General features: G+C 43.0%; 1 pseudogene; it reads left to right on the top strand.

The window, feature by feature from the left end:
• The first annotated feature begins 2,986 nt into the window (after positions 1–2,986).
• LOC139280476 (U2 spliceosomal RNA) lies at positions 2,987–3,165 on the top strand (annotated as a pseudogene).
• Positions 3,166–6,715: the final 3,550 nt, after the last annotated feature.

The following is a 6,715-nucleotide window of genomic DNA, read 5'->3' as shown; positions in this document are numbered from 1 at the left end:
GGTGCAACCCGTCCGGCTTGTACAGGTTCCACCTCCCCCAGAAGCAGTCCCAATGCCTCAGGAATCTAAAGCCCTCCCGCCTGCACCATCTCTCCAGGCACGCATTCATCTGCTCTATCCTCCTATTTCTGTACTCACTAGCTCGTGACACTGGGAGTAATCCGGAGATTACTACCTTTGAGGTCCTGCTTTTTAATCTCTCTCCTAGCTCCCTAAACTCTGCCTGCAGGACCTCATCTCTCTTTCAACCTATGTCATTGGTCCTGATGTGGACCACGACCTCCAGCTGTTCACCCTCTCAAGGCATTGGGGTATATTTTGAACTTTCCTGCAAGGGTGCAAAGCTGGTGTTGTGCCTGATTTCAAGGTAATGAAAATCATGTGGTTGCTATAATGGGCGGCCAATCTGCAATGTCAGTTTAATCCCAGCCAGCATTTCAAAAATCTACCCCATTATTCTCAGCTCTGGCCACAGGGTTCTGGCAGACTGATCAAGCTTTTGTAAGGTGTCCCTTTCATCTTGCGGACCATCAAGTCATCAGTAACTGCCTACCCAAAACTGGTTAACAACGAGAATGCATCATTTAAAAAAATTATTATGCCAAAATCTGTAAATCTCAATCAATGTCCTGAGGCTGAATATGGCATCCTGTAATGCTCTGCTAATTTGTCAACATGAGAACCCTCATATTTGATCTCAATTTATTATATATTCAATATTAAATTATTTGAAAGTGATCCCAGCTGAGAAGTGGTCTATCCAGTTCATTAATATTTAAATTTTACAAGAGTTGTTTTTCCGTTGCGTGATTATATTAGAAAATTAATCTGGAACATATAATGGCCCTGAATTTGCATTCGGAGGCGTACCTCCGGAGTACACTTCTGAACCCCGCAATATTTCTGAACTTACTTCCTGACTCCACAGCTACGGAGAGCTCGGGTCTTGAGTCTCCATGTATCCAGGGGCGCAGGCAGCTCAGAAGCATTCCTGGGATCACATGGATCAGATCCTCCAATGAGAAAGGAGGATTCCATTGCAGTCATTTCTGAAAGGAATCCCTAATGACATGCAATGGAATCTGCAAATAATTAAATAGTTTAGACAACTGTAATCAAAATAAATGTTCTGATTTTCAAATTTTATTAAAAGTACCTTCAATACAACAAATACAATCAAAGTTTAATTTTTTGAAATTTATTTTAAACATTTTAATCTGGCCCAAAATTGGCATAAAGAAATTTTAAGTGTTTGTACATAATTTTTTATTAAATTTTTAATTTAAGATTTATGTTAACCATTATGCTGGTGAAAGCAGGCACTATGCCTGATTTTATTAGCCGTAAGAGTTTTGTGTGCATTTGCTGGGCAGTAGTTGGGCAACTTACCCTATGCACCAGCGAGAGTGATTTATCGGTTGATTCACAAATTCCAGGTTTTCACACATACGCATGTGGAAACCCAGAACTTGCGGTGCCAAACAGAAGGTTTACAACAGTGTACACTTGTCACTGGCACTGCAAATTCCGGGCCATTAATATGTTTGATTTTTCACATTTATGTCTGAAAAATCAGCAAAAGTTTGACATATTTTAAACCAAATCCATTAGATCCATTTAAAATTGTGACATGCGCTTGGGAGTATGTAATGCAGACAAATATTTTGCATCTCAATGGAAAGTAATAGGATCAAATGCTATTGCACTTGGATCTAAATATGAGTCATATTCCTGGAAGAAGAGTGGGTTTTCACTGCCTTTCATAAAACTTTTGCAAACTTATCATTTTCTGCTGGCGGCAAAAAACATTCTAATAATTCAGAACTCTCAAAAAAAAATTTAAATGTGTTCGAGTGGAGCAAAACAACCCAGACCCCAGGGTATTATATGCTGAATTTTGTTCACCTTCACATTCAACTGCTGTAAAGTAAATCACCAAAGCTATTAAATAATAAACTGCGGTAAACAGTATGCGTGTATATTTTGTTCCATTTTAAATATATCTTTTGAACAATTTGGCTATATATTCATCTTGGGCAGGAGTGTGAAATGGGCTTAAATGAATTGGCAGCCATTGCACTCTACTCACTTTGACTTGAAGGGGACCAGCACACCACCGTCACCTCATGGCAACTAGGTATGGGCAATAAATGTCGACCTTGCCAGCAACGCTGACATCCTGAGAATGAATTTTTAGAAACATCTAGGTAATGAAAAGGAACATAGTAACAGTAGTAGGCTACTCAGCTCCTGAAGCTTGTTCCACCATTCAATTAGCTCATTGCTGATTTGTACTTTATCCATTTACTCGCCTTTGCTCCATAACGCTTGATATCTTTACCTAACAAAATCTGTCAATCTCAGTCTTGAACATTTCAATTGATCCAGCATCTACAGCCTTTTGGGGGAGATTTCCAGATTGCCGTTACCCTTTGTATGAAGCCGTGCTTCCTGATTTCACTCCGAAATGGCTCTAATTTTAAGATTGTGCCCGCTTGTTATGGATTACCCCACCAGAGGAAATAGTTTCTCTGTATCTACCCTATTGAATCACTATCATTTTCAACAACAACAACTTGTATTTATATAGCACCTTTAACATAGTAAAACGTTAAAGGTACTCTCTTTCATCTTTCTCGATGGCCTCCAAGGCTGAGTGTTTGTACCCTCCGGCGAGGAGCCTCCACCGCTTTCGCTGTCTCTGCCATCTTCTCTTGCTCACTTGTGAGACACGAGGTGCCAACACTACTGTGTGTGCGTATCTGCGCTGGTGCTGGGTGCGCTTAGGTTTGGTGACAGTGCACCGTCAGAGGCTTGAGGAGTTGTCTTCCTCCTTCACCTGGACAATAAAGGATGCTCTTGATGGACCAGTGGGAGAGTAAACAGATTACTTAGAATGTTATCTTAGGAATGGGTTACCGTAGCATTATGCACATGAACATTCACTGGCTGACATCGGTCCCCTTATGAGTGACTGCTGTATGCCATGTGGTCTCGGCCTTTTGGCTAAGATCAAGTGTAGTATCTGTTCTTATCAGTTTAATATCCCCTATGGGGACCTGATATTAAATTGTTTTTTGGACAGGGAGCTGGAACAGGGGCTTGCCCCGTCCACTCCATGCACCGACCTGGTATTGCAATGTTTCCAGGAACGGTGCAACTTCGCCTCTCAGCCTTTTGGCCTAAGATCAAATATATTGGCGCAAAGTGATCTTTGGCGTTAGAGTTGATCTGGAAAGAAATTGGACATTTTAAAAAAAAGCCATGTGGCTGTATGAGACATAATTCTATCACCAGGTTGCTGAGATGTCCCCCTCTCTCCATCTCCCACTGCCAGCTACTCTGCAACTCCTGACACCTCCAGGGCGACGTCCTCTGCTGCTGTCAAAGTGGTGAAGGATGGAGGGCCACCTCCAGTTCGCTCCCTCTCCCTGTTATTGTGTGCTCTTTTCTCATGCAAGGAGGGAAAGAAGAGAAGTTTGAGTGAGAGTGATGGGTCACATCTTTAGAGGGTGACTATGGGGGAGTGGGGTGCCAATGCTAAAGTGCCAATGCCAAGTGCCCTCCTAGTGTGTTAGTTGGTATGATTGCATTAGGATGAGAGTGAGTGGTGAGGGGTGTTTAATCAGATGCGGATGTGAGTATATAGATGGAGAAAGGGTTGGGTTGACGTACAAGGTATGTTGGTGTGAGTAAGGATGTGCAGCAGCAGGGTTGGGAAGGCAGAGTGATGGTGATGTGATGACAGGCACAGCAGGATGAAGGTGAGTGTGGCTTTGCACTCACCTTTCCTGATCTAATGAGATAATTGAAGTGCTTCCGGCACTGCACCCAGGTTCTTCCTGCTGTTCACGTCCTCTGCAATTTGGAGCCAGGCTCTGTTAATCTCCTGGGAAGGTTTCCTGCATCCATCAGCAGGGAAGAGAACCTCCCTGCGTGCACTGACTCCCTCCACAAGAATATGCAGGAAGTCATCCGAAAACCTGGGTGCAGCCCTCTGTCTCTGTGAAGCCATCTGTGCAAGGCTGAGCACTAACCAGGTGATGTACACACCTAGATGAACCTTCAAATGCTTTATGGCCAAGGCTGCTATATGTATCCCAGTTGGAAATGAATCATCGATGATGTCATCAGCCCCGCACCATTTAATAGGGCCGGGAAACACGCAGGCTTGCCTCAATATGCGCCATTAAGGGAAAGTCGCTCCGAGGAGCGGGATGAAAAGAACAACGGGAATCTGAGCTGCCACGCCAACCGCCTGCATCTGGCCCATCCAGGTAATGGAAATTCCAGCCCAAGTTTCTTCAACCTGTCCTCATAATTTAACCCTTTAAGCCTTGGAATCATTCTGCTGAATGTGCACTTGTACCCATCTACAAGGCTAATGAGGTTTGGTGCCCAAAAGTGAACACAGTACTCCAGATGGGATCTGACCAAGGCTCTGTACAACTGATGCATCACTTTCTCACTTTTATATTCCAACCCCTTTGAGATACGGGCCAACATTCTGTAAATTCAGAGGATATTAACAGACTTCAGGAGGATATAGGCAGACTGGTGAAATGGGAAGACACATGGCTGATGAAATGCAACATGGAGAAGTGTGAATTGATTCATTTTGCTGGATGAATGAGGAATTCCAATGCAACCTAATTGTACAATTTTACTGGGGGTGCAGGAACAGAGATCTGGGGGTGTACGTACACAAAACTTTGAAGGTGGCAGGGCAAGTTGAAAAACCTGTTAAAAAGGCAGATGAGATCCTTGGCTTTATAAATAGAGGCATAGACTACAAAAGCAAGAAAGTTATGCAAAACCTTTAAAAAAAACTGGTTAAACCCCAGCTGGAATATTGTAGCCATTTCTGGGCACCACACTTTAGGAAGGATGTCAAGGCCTTGGAAAGGGTGCAGAAGAGATATACTAAAATGGTACCAGGGATGTTAGGGTTGTTCTCCTTAGAGCAGATAAGGTTAAGAAACCATTTGATTGAGATGTTCAAAATCATAAATGGTTTTGATAGAGTAAATAAGAAACTTTTTCGTTGCAGAAGGATCGGAACCAGAGGACACAGATTTAAAGTGATTGTCAAAAGAACCAGATGTGGCATGGAGAAACCACAGGCTGGAATTTGCGGTGGGTATGATGGCATACTCTCGGAGTACGCCATCATACTCCCTTTGAAACGGACCGCAAGTTCAGGATTTTGACACATGCGCTAAATCCCGAACTCGTGATCTGTCAACATATGTTTGACAGATCATCCACACGGCCCAAGGAAAACCAAGTACTGGCGCAGAGTTGGGCTATTTTTCCACCAACAGCCCAGCAATTGCATACGAAAATTTTACAGTCGATACAAACAGGCACAGGCCCTGATTGCATCAGCATAAGAGGATACCTCAGGCATGTGTTAACCATTTTGATCTCGGAAATCAGATTGTTTAATTGTATCAAATGAGTTTTTCTTGTTTCTGCAAAAATTGGAATTTAATGATGTGTCGATAATTATTATTTTGAATCTTAAATTTTTATGAACACAATTAAAATGTAGTGGAATGAAGCTAATTAGGAATCAAATTTCAATCCTGTACAGTAATTTTAATTAAACCTGATTACAGAATTCCCTTCTGAAATGATGCAAAATCTAATGCTGTTTCATGATTGGAGGACCAGGCCCACATGATCCCAGGTACACTTCTGCACAGGCGACACCCGTGCAATCCATGGGCCATTATGTTGTCCTCCAGTACGCAGCATCAGAGAGCAAGTTTACGGTTGAAGGCCCCCATCAGATAGGTGCGTATTCTTTTTACAGGTCCACACTGTACTCCGGAGCTATGCCATGGACTGCAATTTTTGGGCCATTGTTCTATGCAGCAAGTTCTTATGATCTGGAATTGTACTGCTTAAAAGGGTGGTGTAAGCTGATTCAATAGTAACTTTCGTCACCAACACCTTGGCTGCCCGTGCTTGCAAACATCGCACCATCACACACCACAAATTGCAGTCCCCAGAGAATACAATCGCTACACCAGCAAAGACATGCTGATCCAGGTTGACTTGAACAACCTACCTCCAACCCGTTTCAAATCTAGAAGGCCATTTTGGACTGTCACTGAAGCCCTTCGGCGATCTCCCCTCAGCCTTACGAACTGATGGCGAAATGCTTGGCAGAACTGTGACATTCAGAATGGATTCTTAATAGAGGACCCCACAATACAACCTGAAGGATCAAACCTTCCTCGCAAATAGTGGACAACCATCAACCGCCTCAGAACTGGTCATGGTAGATGCTGCCACCTTCTCCATAGATGGAAGATTAAACAATCCCCATCATGCGACTGTGGAGCTCCGAATCAGACCCTGGAGCACATCATTGAACACTGCCCTCTGAGGAAATTCACAGGCAGCCTACAAGATATCCACACTGTTTCACCGGAAGCTTCAACCTGACTTTTCTGTTATCATACAAAAGAAGAAGTAACTTTCAAAATTGAATTAGATAAATACTTGAAGGGGAAAACTTTGTAGGGCGATGGGGAAAGAGCAGAGGTGTAGGACTAATTGTATAGCTCTTTCAAAGAGCCGGCACAGGCATGATGGGCCAAATAATTTCCTTCTGTGCTGTATCATTCTATCATTCTATGATTCCATTAGTCTTTTTGTACCTGTACAATAGCTTTTAATGATTTGTGTATATGGGCACCTAAAT

Source organism: Pristiophorus japonicus, chromosome 14 (genome assembly GCF_044704955.1).
Source record: "Pristiophorus japonicus isolate sPriJap1 chromosome 14, sPriJap1.hap1, whole genome shotgun sequence".
Taxonomy (NCBI): Eukaryota; Metazoa; Chordata; class Chondrichthyes; family Pristiophoridae; genus Pristiophorus; species Pristiophorus japonicus.
This window is presented reverse-complemented; position numbering and strand designations above follow the sequence as displayed.